Source organism: Nomascus leucogenys, chromosome 9 (genome assembly GCF_006542625.1).
Source record: "Nomascus leucogenys isolate Asia chromosome 9, Asia_NLE_v1, whole genome shotgun sequence".
In the NCBI taxonomy this organism is placed as follows: Eukaryota; Metazoa; Chordata; class Mammalia; order Primates; family Hylobatidae; genus Nomascus; species Nomascus leucogenys.
Window position 1 is genome coordinate 29,773,950 of NC_044389.1, and position 20,332 is coordinate 29,794,281.

The 20,332-nt window shown below is 40.3% G+C and overlaps 1 long non-coding RNA gene across 1 annotated transcript; it reads left to right on the forward strand.

Annotated features, from left to right (window-relative positions):
• The first annotated feature begins 3,198 nt into the window (after positions 1-3,198).
• Positions 3,199-8,176, forward strand: LOC105738768. Its single transcript, XR_004031630.1, has 2 exons — positions 3,199-3,359; positions 7,880-8,176. It is a non-coding gene; the product is annotated as an uncharacterized LOC105738768 (long non-coding RNA).
• The last annotated feature ends 12,156 nt before the right edge of the window (positions 8,177-20,332 follow it).

Below are 20,332 nucleotides of genomic sequence, written 5' to 3' on the forward strand. Positions count from 1 at the left end.
GATCAACATGAGGTTCTGTACAATGTGATAAGCATCCCAAGAAAAAATCACTAAAAATGTCATACCACTCCATACTGGTCTAGTCTTCTGATATCTGTCAAAGACAGGATATAATAAAAAACATGGTTTACTGTCCCCCCAACCCCATCTTGTCCAAAGCCATGGTTAAGTTGGAGACGTCTTCAGATTGGTTGGAATCAGAGTAATTTGACTGAAATAAATCACATAAATAATCCTATTTGTGTTCATGCATGTTTATAGAAAACAATTGTACAAAAATATGAACCTGAAAATTTAATCAAGAGAGGTAGTGGCAATTCTTATGAGAAATTGGAGCTCTGGGTCACCAGGTAGGTTAAGCAGCAGGTGAAAAAAAATTTATATAGAGTGTTTTTACTTATAGAATTTTACTTAACAGCTCTGAAAGAGCCTGTGAGGTTAGGTATGAATTATGGCAGGGAAAAGGCAGGCATAAGAAGAAAGGAAGGAAAGAAGAGAGGGGAGGAGGGGAGGGTGGGCCAAAAGAAAGAAAATGAAGAGAGAGATAAAGGGAAAACATAGGCCAAGCTGCTCAGAGCACAGGGGAGCGGGCGAGGGGGGTGGGGGCAGTCATAGAGCAACCAAAGTAGAATCAAGGAGTTAAACGGAGGTTCCAGGTACCATTCTGAGGTGATTTTGAGAACAGTGTTAAAATGAAGCCAAAGAGATGTATCTGAGGCGTGGTCAAAAAAGAACCTCAGCTCCCCATGGACCAAGAGAACTCAAAAAGAGTTTAACTTTTTTCGCATACTTCAATTCTTACCATAATGTTCCACAGGTATAGAATGTTGGGGCCCTTCCATTACTCCACGCCTTGGGGAAGAACTAGAATTGTGAGAAGAGCTTTGGCGCTCCCATAACCATTCCTTGGCCCATCTCCAAGAAAAGGCAGGCTGGCCTCTATTTAGGTGTTGTCTGTGCTTGCATTCTCAACATTCACATGAGGAATTATCAATGGGTTCCGGACATAATCAGCCATACAGCAGAGTGAATTCCAGGAGGTATGTGTCAGGCAGGATCCCATCAAACTCATTGCTTTCAATACTTCAAAAGCTTGTTTTAGAAACACCATTATGGAGAATTGCCTGAAGGATAGAAAATCCAGACATTCTACTGCATACTCTAAAATCTGTCTTTGGGTGGTTCCAGGCCAGTAGAGATTTTCATACCTAGACTGTCTCATTTAGTTCTTCCCATCTTTTGATGACTTTTAAAAATGTGTATATTCATACCTTACTTTGTTCTGTAAAGAATTTAAGATAGGAATTTTTATTGAATAGACCTGTGAATTTATGCCATCAGCCTTTATCCGAGGAACATTATAGGAAGCACTTCTATGAAATGCCTGTCAAGATATTATTGAGAATGTGGCTCATTACCTTTCAAAGTATCCTCCTTAGGAAGACCCACTGGAAAAACTTCCCTCTTGCCTTCATACAAAGAAGCATTGAGCTTGTCTTCTGGCACTGGCTTATTGTATCTTATGGACATTGATTCACGTATTGGACCATGTTTTTCTCTAGGCACAAAGCCAACGTGGGACCCTTGCCCATCCACCATACAGAACCTCTCAGCATGCATTTTGTGGATTCAATTCCAGATTTACCATTCTTTCCCTACCCCTATTTTCTCTGTATTCAAAAATCTCCACTTTATACATTTCTAAATTTGTTAGTGTATATAGTACACTAAATAAATATACCATGGTGCAGAGTAGCACCTCTCCTGCCAGAGGATGGAGAGAGGCAATATACCCCATAGGGGCTGGACACATATTCTACCCATTTAGATCCAGAAGGAAACTTGAGCCTCTCTTCTCATGGAGAAAGAGTAGAGTAAAATCACAGACCACCACTATCTGTCAGACCACCCTCATCCATGGGAGGGTAACTTTTAGGGAAAGCATTTTGGAGTGTCATGTAATACCACCCAATTTTCCTATCGACTCATAAGATTAAATACTCAGTACTTTTCAAAAATGAAAATAAGAAACGAAAGTTCATTATTAAACCCCAATGTTTACTTTATCCCTTGCATAGGATGAAAATAACCTACTCCCCTGAAGGAAAGTGCTGACTTTCTCTATTGGCTCTGTAAGTCTTGTAGCAGGTGGTCCCTGCAGCAGAGGGAACTGAATGAGAAGACCCTTACAGTAGCAAACTGACTATTCTAGAATTCCTGGGAGAACCATCCCTCATTATCCACCTAGAATGGGCCCAGCTTGTTCTAATTTCATTTGGCTCCATGCAAAAACACTCTTCATTGTCTAACTTTGGGTGGCCAGGAAATTCAGCTTTGTCTCTTAACTCTCCTCTGGCCATTTTTTTGACCCACTATTTTGCTCACTGTATTTTTGCAATATATACTTGGCTTGGGCCACCAAAAAAACTCACCCCTGCCTGGTCCACGGCTACTCCCCTGAGCTCAGCTGAACAGCTCACCCTAGCTTTAAAACTGCAAGTCCCACATCCCTGGAAACTTCTCAGTCCTAGGCAAAGGAGGGATGGTTGGTCACCCTACTCCCAGCCCACACTGATCATGCAGTAAATCAATGGCAGAACCAGAACCTTATTTATTTTATTCCTTTATATATTATTATAAAGCACATATAATAACATATGAAGGACTATAACAATTATGTTATATAACATATATTATTAATTATATATAACATATATTATTAATTATATATAACATATGTTATTAATTATATATTTTGATATGCATATAATAAAATATACAGGAATATAATAGATAAGTATATTATAGATAAAGGAATAAAAATATGTATGCAGAAATATACATAAAATTTACATATAGATATATATTTTACAGTATATAACTTCTTAAAAGACAAACTGTGAGCAAATTTCACAGAACTAAGTTATTTAACTGTGTAAGAACAACATGGCAATATCCATAGCAAAATTTTAATCTCATTCTTTCCCCCCATGATCCTTCATGCTTCAGAAATGCCTCTGCTGCCTTTTACCACTGTGTGTTCAAGTAATAGGAATAAATGTCTAAAATTAGTCCAAAGAAAATTAGGTTAAGGAAGTATATCTGTTATCTAAAAAATAAACTATGAATTCTAACCCCCCCAAATGATTTTAGGATTATCCTATTTTATCAAATCTCTCTCTCTCCTCCTTCCTTTAGTGTAAATAATAAGAGCTGCCTGTAAATCCACCTCAGAAGACAAAGGGAAAAGCAAAACTCTGCCCAGGAAGGCCTTACTTTACAAACCAGGTGGCCAAATTTCTAAAACATCATTCCCGTAATCTCTGATCAACAGAAAGGAAGCTCTGGAAGCATGAATGGTCAGTACACACATCGTCCACAGGACTCACATACCACAAACTAGTCATTGATCCTTTTGACCCAATTTCAGAAAATATGTTTACATAGAGACACATATTTTTGCTATTTAATTTTTGAGCAACCAACAGGAAAACCTATCCACATATGTCCATTATGATCCTCTCTAATGAAGACTATCTCTTTTTGTTGTTTAAACAAAAAGAAATTAATGCATGAGAATTTCAAAGTTCTGAGCTTTAAGCTTCTGTACTCAATATATTGAATAAAATATATATGTAGTATACATTGGAATAGAAAGAGATTAACTCAGTGCATCATCGAGCTCCTAGTTCTGGAGGTGGTATAATCATTCTGTCATGTATGATGGATGCCCGGATAGATCTCAGGATTTTGAAAGTCTCAAGTTAAGCTTCTAGTTTATTCCTCTAAATCTCTAGGGCTTTAAATAAAAACAATCTCTTATATCTTCACTACAAGATTCAAGTGTGAAACACTTCAGTAGGCCTCTGAATTAAATATGTTTGGTAATTGATTATGTGTCCACATTATCTGAATGTAGGAGATGGATGCCAACACTGCTTTAAAATAACAATAGGAAAATAGGTTTCCAGTGAGAAAGCCCCCATGATGGGAAAGTCAGTTTTGTTGCAGACATTTGTGATAAAAAAGTCGGTCATTTTTCTTAAATGAAAACTAGAGTTAAACACAGTAAATCTGTTGGCAATGGAAATTAATAGGATACCAATTTAAAAGGAACCACACATTTTTTTTAAAAGGAAGAAATCTTAGTTTTTAGAGCAGTTTTAGGTTGACAGCAAAATTAAGCAGAAGGTACAGAGATTCCCAGAAGGTACAGAGATACCCCCTTCCCCACATATGCACACCCTCCCTATTGTCAATATCGCCCACCAGAGTGGTACAGTTGTGACAATTACGAACCTACATTGACACATCATTATCACCGAAAGACTATAGTTTATATTAGGGTTCACTCTCAGAGGTGCACATTCTGTGAATTTTTGCTAATGTATAATGACATGTATGCACCATTACAGTATCATACAGAGTAGTTTCACTGTCCTGAAAATCCTCTGTGCTCCACCTATTCATCTCTTCTCCCTCCCCCTGGAAACCACTGATCATTTTACTGTCTCCATAGTTTTGCCATTTCTGGAATGTCATACAGTTGGAAACCTACAGTGTGTAGACTTTGCAAGTGGACTTCTTTTTGGTGATATGCACTGACGTTTTCTCCATGTCTTTTCGTGTCTTGATAGCCCATTTCTTTGGAACCACATACATTTTTTAAAAATTGACATTCTTCTGTGACTTACAACTGTGGTTTCTGTGATTAGATGTAGAGATTGGGTTTTACATGTTGGCAAATACATTTTGGAGTAGATAAGCCGTGGGTTTAGAGACAGCAGTCGTGGGTTCAAGTTCTGGCTCTGCAAATTACTAGGATGGGAACTAGGAGAAGTCACTTAACCACTGAGGTTAGTGAAGGCTGAACATAAAGAGGCTCAATTGTCCATGAGGTAACCCAGCTTGAGCTTTCGTCCAGTAGGGGTACCCCAGAGGGGGTGTGTGACACACTGAGCCAGTCAAACCCTCTGTCTTACAAAGTTGAACCAGCAGATAAATAAGATAAATACATAAGCCACTAAGTTTGAGGGGATTCAGAAGATAGATCACACAGTTGCTCTTGAGTCCTAAAATAAATTCAGTTCTATCCATATAGTGAAACAAAATGTAGTCAATAAAGTCCATTATTTGAGATAGGGAAGATTTTAACAATAGGGGGTCACTCTCATAAGTAATTACATGTGGGAGGGGTAAGATATAAAGTAAGATATAAAGATGTACATACAGAATTAGGCTACATCTGTAATTCATGATTTAATCTAATCCCACAGGATAATAAATAAAGGTAGCTAAGGAGACACTCCAACATGACTACCCATGTTTATCTCTAAATAAGGATTATGATTGTACCATCCTGGGTTTCAGCAGAAAACTGAGAAAACTCATATACTGGGTAACTTGAGGAGAGTGTCTTAAGGGACTATTTGTGAGGTACAGGTGAAGAACGGTACAGGTGAAGAATGGTACGGGTTCCTAGGGTCAGCTCCATTAGCAGCCTAGGCCAGAAGGGGCTGGAGGAAGGAGTGTTTTCCTGAAACTTTGGAGACAGGGCTGCTGGACAGAGCTGTGCCCTTCAGTCAAGGCACACAGATAGACAGCTGCAATCCCACAGGAAGGAAGTCAGGCCCAACTTCACTCACATGGGCAAAACTCCAGCAGAAGTCAGCAGGCAAGGGGGCCTTTGGATGCAGCTCAGCTTCCCCAGGCACTCAGCAAGGTGGAGAAGGATGGGTGCAGAGAGCAAACAGGGTGATCTAAACTTCCTCTTTATTCTTGTCTGAATGTTCCACACTTTCTCCAAGGAACATATAGATCAAACATGTATTTCATAGCTTCAAGTTATTTTCTCCTTCGGTATTCCATTTTTGTCATTCATTGCAGAGGGTTGGATGAAAAATAAAATAGAGGCGTGGGTCAAAAAAAGACTGAAAATAAGTAGAAGGGGATGAGAAATTCTGGAAAAAGTAACAGAAGTGATTCTGGGGACAAAAAAAGTCACATTTGGTGGCTAAAGCAAATGGGCCGCCAAGTCTCACTGTCCCAGCTCCACAGTGAGCTGCACATTAAAGACTAACCATAATAGAAATAATAGTCATTTCTAAGGGGATTTTCTCAAATGGACTTCCCTGAGTCTGCTTTGACATACAAATTAGCCTTAAATAAAAACACCATTTCAGAGTTGCCAAGGCCTTTTTCAGCATTCTAAAGCCATTTTGTCTTTTCATGTCTCTGATCTAAATGTATCTGCTTTCAAACCCAAAATGGTATTTTCTGTGCAAGTGTACCAAATTGAATAGAACCCGCATCTGACAGATCTCACAGATATGACTAGTTTCAGTACAAGCAGATGTCAAACCAAGCAAACCATTGTCACTGGCTAAGTGCATGGGGTGAAATGAGGATAAATTCTGTGGTCGCCACTTCCTCAGAGCTCAAAGGCTAACACCCAGTTCATCAGAAGGACCCACTGGGCTTCAAGGACTCCTATGCTGATCCAGTAGAGGGCAGTGATTGTTCCAGGAGCCTGGCTGGCCCTATGCAAGGACTCCCCAGTGAAGGCAGGACTCTAAGGCTTTATCCAAGCCAGACAGGCAGAGTCTCCTGAGTTTATTTCTCTCATCACACTGTGGTCTGTAGCTGTTCCCTTAGTAACCCTGCAGCTGCTGCCAGCAGTCATGGGAAAAGGAATTACGACCTTCATCTCCATCTGCAACCCTGAAAACAAAAGCCACAGCACCTCTAGCCTCCACAATATCAGATACATGGCACGATTTTCTGGTTATATATTTCAGGCCCAAGGCAGCCTCTGAGTGAGGTACACAGAGGGCTACTCCTTTAAAGGAGCAGTAAAGGAGCCCGTAGTTCCCAAAAAAGGCATTTAAACCTAATCAAGAAGGGATCTGAAGCAGAAGAAAATCAATGCTGATCCTTGAAAGGTCTGGGGCTCTTTAATTAAAGAGACCCGCCCCCCCCACCACCAACTTGACATTATAGTTAATGCAGGAGAGATGAGCTTAATTACGAATAAGCAAAAGTGTGTTTCACTTGCAAATATCAAACAAGCTGTGGAAATTATTTGCGTGGATTATCAGTTGGTAGACACTTCAGAAGATTTCAAGTCTCTAGGAATTTCTAAAATAATGTATTTAAGTGATTTAAGTTACAAGTTGGGGAGCACATTATACAACAGTTTTCCCAGTGCAACTTAATTTTTCTACTAAGGAAAATAAGTTAACTTGCATTGCACCACTTATATGCAATCAGGAGTTAGTCTTCCTTTCAATGGCATATAAAAATAGAAAGCATTATAAATGTTAGAGCTAGAAGAGACTTTAGATATCACTGTTTTAAATTTGTTAAGCAATGGAACCCTTTTCAAGATAAACCTTATAGGCAACCTCAATATATCCAGAACAGATAAAAATATTCTATTAATGTAAGTTTATTTTATAAGTTCATATTTCTGTTAAATATTATAAAGTCAGTCACTGAGAACAAGGAAGTGTTTTGGGATGAATGAGATCTGAGTTCATGGATGACTTATAAACATACATCAGTTTTAGAATATAATTTATTTTGGTGTTGTCTTTGCAATGACTTTTGTCAAGGATGACAGTGATTGCCACAGATAAATCACTGTAAATGGTAACAGATGTTTTTGTAATAGCCTTTCTTTCAACCTTAGGATAGTCTTTAACTAAATAAAACAAAGAAGCTTAATTCCAAAATCTGCACTGAAACAAGTTATTAACATTGGCAACACAGTAGTAAGCTGTAGTGCCCCAAAAGTTAAAAGATATTTTTAAAAATTATGGCAGAGACGGATAGCTGTGTCCTTAACAAAAATCACCCCCTTTTCTCTCTGGGTTCACAGCTCAACCATATTTACCAGCCTTCCTGTGGTCATTTGTCTCAGCTCCAGCTAGTGAAGTGTGAGCAGAACGGACATGCACCACTTCCAGACCTGGCACTGGCAAACCCCCCATGGCAACCCTTCAACCCTTTCCTCAACAACTGGACCACGCTGGAAAGGACTGAGGATCTAGAGGAGGAAAGGGCTGTAATATGGAAGGAGCTTGGTTTCTGAAGGACCATGTAGCAGGCCACCCGCAGGGCGGGAAGATCTTTAACAGGTTTGGAATAGCAAGAAATAAACTGGTCTTGTGTTAAACAACTAATTTTGCGGTCTTTGTTACAACAGCTAGCATTATTTACCCCTGCTAATTAATATCATTGATATCATGGTTAAGATAAATATGAAAACAACATTTGAATCAAATGTTTGCTGAACCCCTAAAGCACCTGTCTAGAAACCACAGTTTGAAAAAACAGAGTTTTGTTTGTTTTTGTTTGTTTGAGACTGAGTCTAGCTCTGTCGCCCAAGCTGGGATGCAGTAGCGCAATCTCAGCTCACTGCAACCTCCACCTCCTGAGTTCAAGCAATTCTCCTGTCTCAGCCTCCCAAGTAGCTGGGATCACAGGTGTGCACCACCATGCCCAGCTACTTTTTTGTATTTTTAGTAGAGACGGGGTTTTGCCATGGTGGCCAGGCTGGTCTGGAACTCCTAAACTCAGGTGATCTGCCCACCTTGGCCTCCCATAGTGCTGGGATTACAGGCATGAGCCACCGCGCCCAGCAGAAAAACCACAGTTTTGATCCGAACTTCTATATAGAGGCATGACTTCCTTGCTGCAGGGTAAAGTGAACTCTTACTCAAAGCCACCAAAAAGTTAGTAGGGCTTTCAGCAAGTAGTAAGAATAATATGATCAAGATAACTTCTATTTATTTATTTATTTATTTTTTGAGACAGAGTCTTGCTCTGCCACCCAGGCTGGAGTGCAGTGGTGTGATCTCGGCTCACGGCATCCTCTGTCTCCTGGGTTCAAGCAATTCTCCTACCTCGGCCTCCCGAGTAGCTGGGATTACAGGCATCCATCACCATACCCAGCTAATTTTTGCATTTTTAGTAGAGACAGGGTTTCACCATGTTTACCAGGCTGGTCTCAAACCCCTGACCTCAGACAATCCACCCGCCTCAGCCTCCCAAAGTGCTGGGATTACAGGTGTGAGGCACTGCTCCCAGCCGATAACTTCTATTTTTATGCAGTAGTGTGAGAGAATTAAGGTGCTGGTCCCTCCAAGCTAAAGCCATTATTTCCCTGGCACACTCATTCTCCATGAGCCTTAGGGGACTCAGATGCGGCACCTGTGGTACCTGAGGGTATGAGATAGAGCATGACATCTCTTTTCTTCCAATAAATCCCTACAACAGGAGGCACCTTCTCTGCCATTTTATTCCTAGTGAATTTACCAATTTAAGAGGGGAAGCTGTGGACTAGCAGGAAGACCAGCAAACTCAGAGTCAGAAGTTCCAAATTCAAGCCCCACACCAACTTCTTACTAGTTAAATGAACTTAGGCAAATCTCTAAACTTCATCTGCAAAATTAAGAAGTGAGATCATTGAAAATAGTAAATAAACTCAAACATATGAAAGTTCTTTAAAAAATGAAAGAGTATATGAAATACAAAATATTGCAGTTGCTGGTGACCCTGAAGAACTTGGCAGATCTATAGTCATTTCACCAAAGAGGCATTGTGATAACATGTTACAATCATGAGATTTAGTATAAGAAGACATAGGTTGGCCTCTTTTTCTGCTTTGAATTTGTTGAATTCTGTTTGGTTGTAAGCGACAGAAAAATATGATGGTGGTTTAGTTCTCTCATGTGTAAAAGTCCTGGGAGACTTCTTAGGGTGGGTAGAGCATTCCATAGTGGGGTTCCAGTCAGGGCCGCCAGATAAAACACAGAATACTCAATAAAATCTGAATTCCAGGTAAACATTGAGTAACATTTCAACGCCAGTATGTCCCATGCACTATTTATTGGTCACCTTGTGTTTTTATTTGCTAAATCTGGCAACCATAGACCAGCCAGGCTTCTTCTTTTAATTTATTCATTCACTTTCCAAGATGGTAGCATTCATATTCCAAGAGGAAAAAGCGAAGAGAAAAACAAAGTATACATAAGCACTAGCTTTTAATCGACGCTCCCCCAGAGCTACCACACTACAATTCTATATGCATCTCAGGGTCCAGAACTTAGTTACATGGCCACGCCTAGTTGCAATGGAGCATGGAAAATGGAGTCATTATTTTGGGCAGTGGCATGCCCACCTAAAAGTTCCATGACTGTGGAAATAGGAAGGACTTAATGTTGCAGAACAACTGTTAGATTCTAACACAGGCTGTCTTAGTCCATTCTTGCTATTATGACAAAACACCACAGACTGGGAGCAGTCATGACTTAATCACTTGCCCACAGGCCCTACCTCTTAATACTATCACATTGGATATTAGGTCCTAACATATGAATTTTGGAAGAACACATCTATTCAAACTATAGCATATACCTCTTATCAAAAGTTTCATTTTGTAAAAATCAGTGTAATACTTCTCCAAAACACAGTTCACTTATCAAGGCACTTGACTTTTTGAAGATTAAAAATGGAATAATGTATATAGACTTCTGCTTTATTACTAGGTAAACATTTAACTATGCTTTTATTCCTTCACAGACAGGGTGTACAGGCAATACCAATAAAGTCAGGAAACTGCCACTGCGAGGCTTAGCACAGTAGAGTTAGAGATGGGATGGGCAGGTTAGAGAGGGCTCCTTTATGGAGTAGATAGGACTTGGCCTTGATGATGGGTAGAATTTGGAAAACTGCAGAGTTGTGGGGAGGACATTTGTGGGAAGAGAATGGCTTAAGTAAAGGCACTGAGTTAGAAATAGTCACCACCTATTGAAGGGGTGAGAAGCTATTTTGACGACAATAAAAGAGCTATTACAGAGATTTCAATATTCCCATTATTCCCACTCAGAGCTCTGCCTTTTAATTTAATAATTACATTTCTTAGTTTTTCAAATGGCTGATAAGTTGATTTTTAGTGAGCTAAAAGAACAATTCCTCTTAGTTCTGCCATTTTAGCTGAAATATTTCAGCAAATATTTACTGATCATCTCAGATGAGCTGAGCACTGGAGCTATATAAATCAGTGAGATGTTTGTCCAGAAAGACATGTGAACAATGAAAAGATGATATGGAAGTGCTATAATGGGAATGTGTGTAAGTTGCCACCAGAGCTTTGGGGAGTAAGCATCTAACTCTGCTCATGGGACCTGGGCAAGACTTCGTAGAGTAAGTGAACTTTCCTTGCACAGTCATGAAAAAAAAAATAGAAAAATGGGTCAGGAAAAAATGAAGAGGTGAGCCAGCCCTCCTGGTAGAAACAATCAAAATGTAAAGGCGTAAAATCATTGTAGAACAATAGAAGTTATGGGTGGAATGACAGATCAATGTCAAGGAATGTCAGGAATATAAAGGGAAAAGGTTGACTTTGAAGTATCGTGTGAATACTTCAAGTAATAAACTAAGCTCTGGACATCAAAGCATAAATTTAGAAGACTTACGCTCAATTTCAGTCTCTGCTAATTACAAAGCTACATCGTCTTGAAGACACATCATTTAATCTTCTTTTTTTTTTTTTTTTTTCAAGACAGAGTTTCACTCTATCGCCCAGGCTGAAGTGCAGTGGCACAATCTCGGCTCACTGCAACCTCTGCCTGCCAGCTTCAAGCAATACTCCTGCCTCAGCTTCCTGAGTGGCTGGGATTACAGGTGCCTGCCACCATGACAGGCTAATTTTTTGTATTTTTAGTAGAGACAGGTTTCACCATGTTGGCCAGGCTGGTCTTGAACTCCTGGTTTCAAGTGATCCCCCTGCCTCGGCCTCCCAAAGTGCTGGGATTACAGGCGTATTCCCGGCTCCTTATTTGATCTTTTCTGAACTTTAGTTTCCCTACTAGTGAAATGGGAGAGATACCAATGCTAGTTTTGGCTATTATTACTATAATTGTGTGCAACAGAAAACCTTTGGAATTTTTAGGCAGGGTGTGTACATTAGAAAAACATACCTAGAGGCAATGCAGAGCATAAATTGGAAATGCAAACAACTGTAGGAAAGAATAACTCTCGTCCTAATGAGAATTTGAACTAAGAACTAACAGGAGTAGGCACAGAAAAGAGAGCTGTCTGAAAGTAGAATCAACAGGTTTGCCAGACAAGTACTTGAGAGCAGTGAGGAAGACAATCAAGGATTAACTGAGACTTCCAAGCTTATGAGCATAGAGATATTATAGACGAGGCAGTTACAGAAAAGCAGGCCCTGTGAATGTGACCTTATTTGAAAACAAAAAAAAGGCTTTGCAGATGTTGTTACATTAAGGATTTTGCCTAGCATGGTGGCTCACACCTATAATCCTAGCACTTCGAGAGGCCAAGGCAAGCAGATTGCTTGAGTCCAGGAGCTTGAGACCAGCTTGGGCAATACAGTGAAACCCCGCAGATGTGGTGGTACACACCTATAGTCTCAGCTACTCAGGAGGCTCAGGTTGGAGAATCGCTTGGGCCACTGCAGTGAGCTGAGATCTCACCACTGTACTCTATCCTGGACGACAGAGCGAGACCCTGTCTCAAAAAACAAAAAAAAAATTAAGGAATTTAAGATGAGATCATTCTGGTGGATCCATTCGGGCTCTAAATCTAATGACAAACGTCCTTTCAAATAGAAGGCAGAAGATTTGACACAGAGAGAAATGGGGAAGGAAGAGAAGACCACAGGAAGACAGAGGCAGAGATTGTGCCTGTGCTGCTACAAGCCAAGGAACATCTGGAACCACCTCTGGATGAGGCTAGGAAGAATCTTCCTCTAGAGCCTTTGAAGAGAGTGCAGCCCTGCCAGCACCTTGACTTAGAACTTCTGACCTCCAGAACTGTGAGAGGATGAATTTCTCTTGTTTTAGGCCACTCAGTTTGTGATAATGTATTATGGCAACCACAGAACACAAATATACTGATCCATACATATGAACTTTTTCACACATTACAATCGTCAAGGTCCTGTTATTATCCCATCTTATAGATGAAGGCAATGAGACACCAAACTTAAGAAACTTTCCCCAAGATCACACAGCAAGCTGTTGACAGAGCTGAGATTTGTGCTTCAGCTGTCCTGCCCCAGAGCATGTGCACCTCAGGGTGTGGGGGTGGAAGAACAGAGAGGTGTCCACATGGAGGCAGCTAAAAGTATAGAAAGGTAGATCTAAGTTTCAGACTTACTGGTGTCTCTCATAGTGAAGAGGCTTTATTTATTTATTTATTTATTTATTTATTTGAGATGGGGGTCTCACTAGGTTGCCCAGGCTGGTCACGAACTCCTGGCCTCAAGTGATCCTTCCATCTTGGCCTCCCAAAGTGTTAGGATTATAGGTGTGAGCCACCACATCTGGCCTAATGAGGAGGGTTTAGATGAGATAAAAAACGTGTAAATTATTTACACAGTTGGACAGTGTACAGGAAATGCTCAATAAATCTTGATTATCAATATTACCATTACATGTAATTCAAATACAATATTGATATTGTACTTGAAACTGCAAGAGTGGCATTGTTCTTGCCTGATAAGAAGACTTGATTTATTGAAGGATAGAGAGAGAAAGTTACATCAAAATCAAATCTTAAAATCATAGGAACTATGAAAAATAAAAGGAAAAAATGAGCTTAACATTAGTATCCACAAACATAGCTTGAACTCTCCAAAACAGAATACAAAGGTAGTAAGAAGAGAACTAAAGAAAAGTCCCTAACATAAGCAATAAAGAAGGGATGGTAGGCTGGGCGCAGTGGCTCATGCCTGTAATCCCAGCACTTTGGGAGGCTGAGGCAGGTGGATCACGAGGTCAAGAGATCGAGACCATCCTGGCCAACATGGTGAAACCCCGTCTCTATTAAAAACACACAAAAAATTAGGTAGGCATGGTGGTGCACACCTGTAGTCCCAGCTACTGGGGAGGCTGAGGCAGGAGAATCGCTTGAACCCAGGAGGCAGAGGCTGCAGTAAGCCAAGATCATGCCACTCCAGCATGGTGACAGAGCGAGACTGCATCTCAAAAAAACAAACAACAAAAAAACAAAACAACAACAACAAAAAAGAAGTAGACAGAAGATAGATCAAACAATGTGGAAATAAAACAATTATGTAAATTACGTAATTATGTAAATAGGTAAATAGTGTCTTATCTACTAAAGCAAAGGTCTTGGCATTTGCACTCTGAATGTTAAATAATTGCACTCAAAATCTATGAAAAAATAAAATAACAACAATTAGCTTGGTACTTAATTAGCTTAGTTCGACAATTCGCTCAGTTCAATTTGATTGGAAGTCTACAAGATATAGGCAATGGTAAGACCTGAGACAACTTTCTTTTAAATTCTTAGGCCCAGGATGGGTTAGACTAGAACACCCTTGATAATAGCCTTTGTCCTAACTCTAAAGTCAAAAGATGCAACTACTTTGTGGGTGATTTCCGTTTACATACTCTTGCTCTGTCTTACTCATTCACTTAACAGACATTAAGTGCCTATACAGCGCTGTCTAAGCCCTGGGAATATACAAATAACAAATAGCCCCTGCCCTCAAGGAGGTGTGCGAGTAAGAGGCAGGCATTGAAAGATGATATGACAATGTAATAGCACAGTATAGAGTTATGCTCTGGATATTAGTGGAAGTAGAAAGAAGAAAATCTGGACACATCTAACAAAGGGGATTCAGAGCAGGTTTAGTCCATTTGGGCTGCTATCACAAAATGCCATAAACTGGATACCTTACAAACAACAGAAATTTATTTCCATACTCTGTGGACTAGGAAGTCCAAGATCAAGGCATCAGCAGATTCAGCAATTGGTAAAGGTCTTCTGGTTCATAGAGGGTACCTTCTGGCTGTCCTCACAAGATGGAGGACAAGTGGTCTCTCTTGGGCCTCACTTGTAAGGGTGCTAATCTCATTCATGAGGGCTCCACCCTCTCTCACCTCCTAAAGTCCCAATCTCCTAATACAATAATCTTAGAGGTTAGGAGTCCAGTGTATGAATCTGGGGGAGACGCAAACATCCAGATCACAGCAGGCTCCCTGGAGGGCATGCCCTGGGTTGGCATAAGCAAAGGCACAAAGGTGAAAGACCACAGGACGGTTGCAGAAACTTCACATCTCAGTGCTGTTGGTGTATCAAAGAATCCAACTGAACAGGTAAGTTGAGGTCAGATTACAGACCTTCCGTGTCTTAATGCTTTTAGGTTTTATCAACTTCTTCCTAACCCCTTAACTTGCTTCCTTCACCGCTAGGCTGGTAGATTTCAGCCAAGAAGCATTTATTTTGTTCTTTCTAATGAGGAAGTTTTGTCCTTTAGATCAACCACTGGGAGCCGGGGGCTCTTGCTTCTCCTGCCATGAGCACGCCCCCACCCACCTCTGATGGCACATGTTGGCCCTGATGCAATAAGAACCAGAGCATGGGGAAACAGTTGGAGGCAGAGGGTCATGAGGAAGCAATTCAGCAGACACACCGGTGACTCCTTCCATACCAAGGATCATCCACAGCCCCTCAGAGCATGGTAGAAAAGGTTCCACTCTAATCTGTGTTTCTGAGATAACTTTAGCTGAGAAAAAAATCAGAACAATACTGTTTTTCTCATTTCTCAGATCTCTGTGACATAAAGGGACAGGAGTCTATTTAATTTTGGTCATTGCTGCTTCTTTCCTATAAAATTATAAAAATCTTTAATCAAGACAAATTATATACATTAAATATGTGCAATTTTTTAGGCATACAATTGTACCTCAATAAAGCTGATTAAAAAAAAGAGTTGCACTGATATACCACTAGCCATCTCAGCAAGAGACTGTTCCAACTCAAGGCTCTCCTGTGGCCATTTCTTGGATCAGCCTCTGGTTTTCCACTACAGGTCCTGCATTAACTATTTTTCTCTGGTTAAAACCATAATGACAGACTGAAGCCCCCACCCCCCCGCCCCACCACCCCGCCCCACCACCTCCAAGTCCTATCCGTATTTAAGATTTATGTCTAAAACGTGTTTCAGAGGAAAGAAAAGGGAAGAACAACCTATCCACACACATGAACACAACGCTTCTCAGCTATCCCATCTCAGAAATAAAGCACCATTGACAGAGCTCGCTTGGGAACATCCAAATATTTACTGAAAGAAAATGATTCTACATATCAAGAGGTGGAAGAAATGCCTAGGAAAGCAGATTCTGATGAGATTTGCTGCTGTGTGCACTGGCAAAAACAACTTAACCAGACAAACACCAGTCTATAAATCATGGCAGTTACTCCCAGGAAAGTGGTGTTCCTGTAGAAGAAGTGGTTTTCTTCTTTTTTTTTTTTTTTTTCCGCTACCATTATTTACCAAGAGACTTGGTATTTAAAAAAGAAATTAGAAGGTAGATTGATGAGGGACCATTATGGGAATAGCTGCTCTGAACCCAGCCTTGAAGACAGGTCCTTGGAATCCAGCACTTCCCCCTGTTAAAACACCATTTCCAGTACCAAAAAGCAAAAAAAAAGTGTGCAAGTTTATGCAACAAAAAATATGCTGTTGTGACAGGAAACACTAACTAGACGTCTGGAGTGAGGGGGCTTCAAGGGGGATTCTGTTGCGAATTCATAAAGGAATTTCAAATACTCAATATGTGAGTATACTGTAATACAGTAGGAGGCAAGAAAGTGAAATGAACACTAGATGCCATCAGAAAAATAATTTGTAAATATTTGCTTTTTGATAAAGCTAAATGCTTTTTTTTAATAAACTTGTTCTTTGGTGGTATAAATAACTAGAACACAAAATAAAGACATCCCTAGAAAACAGACGTTTTAAATGCTAATCAAGAAAGCAATTTCCATATAATATGAAAACTAACATTGAGAAGAAAGAAAAGGAAAAAATAAAGATGAAAAGTTTTCCTTGAAATGTTGAGGGAAAAGTCTTTTAATGTAGTTTCTGTAAAACACAAATATATTTTAACAATATTTCTCATCACTGATAAAATCATAGGTACATTTAGAGAACATATTAACATACTGATAGCCAATTTGCATTTGGGAAAGTCTGACTTTCCGAAAGGAGAATCACATCCACCCAAAGTCTCACAACTTGTTTTTTTCCCCGCTTTTAACCTCGAATATCCCACTTTACAAACTGAAAACAGACTCTAGGACACAAGAGCAATATATCCAGGATCCCAACACAAGGTAATTAAAGGCCTAAGGAAATCGAACTGTGGTCAGCAGCTTTTTGTTATATTTATCTAATTATCCATCAGTCTGTCTCCATAAATGGCACTTCGTTCATTCAACGAATATTTACTGAGCACTCACTACATGTAAGGTTGTAAGGTGCTCTTCTAGGCACTAAGATTAGGGCAGCAAAGAAAATCTGCATGTCCCTTTTCTCCCAGAGTTTACAACCTAAACTAGAGGCAGGACTGCAGAGAAAGGGGAGAAATGTTTCCTAGTTGGAGGCACTATTGGCATTTGAGATCAAAATCCTTGATGATCAAAATCTCTCAAGTTGGCTGGGTGCGGTGGCTCATGCCTGTAATTCTACCACTTTGGGAGGCTGAGGCAGTGGATCACTTGAGTCCAGGAGTTTGAGACCAGCCTGGGCAACATGCAAAACCACATCTCTACAAAAAATACAAAAATTAGCCAGGCATGGTGGTGTGTGCCTGTAGTCCCAGCTACTTGGGAAGCTAAGGTGGGAGGATCACTTCAGCCCAGGAAGTCGAGGCTGCAGTGAGCCAAGATCGCACCACTGCACTCCAGCCTGGGTGACAGAGACCCTATCTCAACACACACACACACACACACCAAAGTCTGAAGTCTAAAATCCTAAAAATCACAATCGCATCATATTGCATCATGTTAGGTGGAACTATTACCTCATTATTATCTCTTTTAGAAATTAAGTATGGTTTAAGGAGATGTGTATGGGCGCCAAGTTGACAAGGGGTGGGTTTGTGGGTTTAATTTTAGCTTGTCGATTTGACTGGATTCAAGAATACTTAGAAACCCGGTAAAGCATTATTTTGGGTATGTCTAAGAGGGTGTTTCCAGCAGAGACTAGAGTGTGAGTCTAGTGGATATGTTGGTGGGTATCATCCAATAGGCTGAGGGCCTGGAGAGAAAACAGAAGGTGAATTAGTGTCTCTCTCAGAGCTGGCACAGACTTTTCTTCTGCTACCTCGGACATCAGAACTCCAGGCTCCCTGGCCTTTGAATTCCAGGACTAACACCAGTGGCACCCGGGTTCTGAGTCTGTTAGCTTCAGACTGAGAGTCACACCATCGGCTTCCCTGATTCTGAGGCCCTTGGACTTAGACTGAGCCATGCTACCAGCATCCAACGGTCTCCAGCTTGCAGATGGCCTGTCATGGCACTCTTCAGCTTTCATAATTGCATGAACCAATTCTCCTAATAAATACCCTCTAGTATATCTATACACGTACACTATTAGTTCTGTCTGTTTAGAGAATCCTAATACAGATTTGGTATTGGGAAAACCAAATATCTTTCCTTCTTACTATATTCCTTGTAACACAATGGTAGAGATCTGTGAAATTGTTCCCTTGGGAAACAAAAAGGCTTTGATAACTATATGAGGCTACTTAATGGTAAAAGATAAAAGTTTAAAAGCTAATTGTTATGGGTATTTTGAAAGCAGAAAATGGCTTAATTCCAATGGTCAAGCAATAACCATAGTTCCTGATGGACAGCAAGTACTTAACAAAATTTGTAGGACGCAACCGCTCTCCAAATACAAGCGCAGCAATTGTTTCAAAGATCATAGAGGTGAAAAATACAAGAAATCTCTTCTGCCAAATTATTCAATCATGTATGACTTCTGCCTCTTCACACACAGTATAATGCTTGCTTTCAAAAACACTCTTATTCAGTGAATAAAAAGAATTTGGCAAGCTCAGTGACCTTCTGAACCAAAGACACTGGCTGATTTTGAGGTTCCTTCAGTGTTACAAAGCATATTAAATGGTGAACTATTCTTGATTAGGCATTTGACTGTTGAAGAAAATAGATTTTTTTTTTTTACATTTACCACTAAATCTAACATAGAAAAACTAGCACATGCTTCACTTTGGCTAGTGGTGGCACTGTCTTTTTTCTTCCACAACAATTATCTTAGGAAGCATGGCACTTTCAAAACTGTCCCCATTGTTTTTTTTTTTTTTTTAGATCAGGTATACACACAATTCATGCCCCTGTTGGATCTGAAATATCCTGAACTTATCTGCTCATTTATGTATTAATGACTGGAAAGAGTGAAGTACTTTATAAATGCCAATTTGAAAACTTTGTGGCTTCCTCCTTGCTTCTTTGTCTTGGATCAGTCACTCTGGAGGAAGCCAGATGACATGTCATGAGGATGCTCTAGCAGTCCTATGGAGAGCCCCACATGGTGAGGAACTGAGGCCACCTGCCAACATGAGCCACCTTGGAGGCAGGTGCTCCAGTCCCAGTCAGGCCTTCAGATGACAGCAGCCTGGGCTGACATCTTCAGTCAAACCTCATGAGACATCCTGAGCCAGAATCCCCTAGCTAAGCCACTCCCAGATTCAGACCCCTAGAAAACATGAGCTAAAAATGTCTGTTGTTTTAAGCTGTTAAATTTGGAGTAATTTGTTTCTCAGCAATGGGTAACCAATATAAGTGTGTACTTTGATCACCATGGTCTAAACAGAAACCTAATCTTCCAAAGTTATTTTAAACCTTCCATATTGCAAATCAGTGTGACCCAGGTGTCAGCAGCAGCTCCTGTCTTTAGGACACCTCGACATAATTGTCTCTACTCAGAGCTTAACCAGCTCCACAGCTGTGAATTGTGAACTTTATCCTGTGGCATCATCCTGAATACAAAGTACTTCCCTGTCTTCTAGACTTCTGTTTCCACCTAACCAGAGATTATTCGCAAATAAATACAATGTCCTCCTTCGTAGGAACTGAGGTAAGTACAACTGTCTCCATCTCATTTTTCAATATCTTATTGGATTGCAATGTATAGATTTATAACCTCTGAATCAGACTACTATCAACATATCCCAAAGTACTAGACCCATTTAGTGGAACAACACCCTGTGCCACCAATTGTTAACATGTGTGATGAGCAGCTTCTAAGATGGCTCCCCCCATTCCCAGTTCCTGGTATTCATGTCCCTGTACAATTTCCTCCCTTTAAATGTGGGCTGGGCCTAGGAACTTTCTTTTAACAAACAGACTGTGGTGAACGTGATGGGATGCCACTTCTGAGATGAGATTACAAAAAGACTCGGGCTTCTACCTTGTTAATGCTGATGACAGCCAGATGCCATGTTGTGAGCTGCCCTGTGAAAAG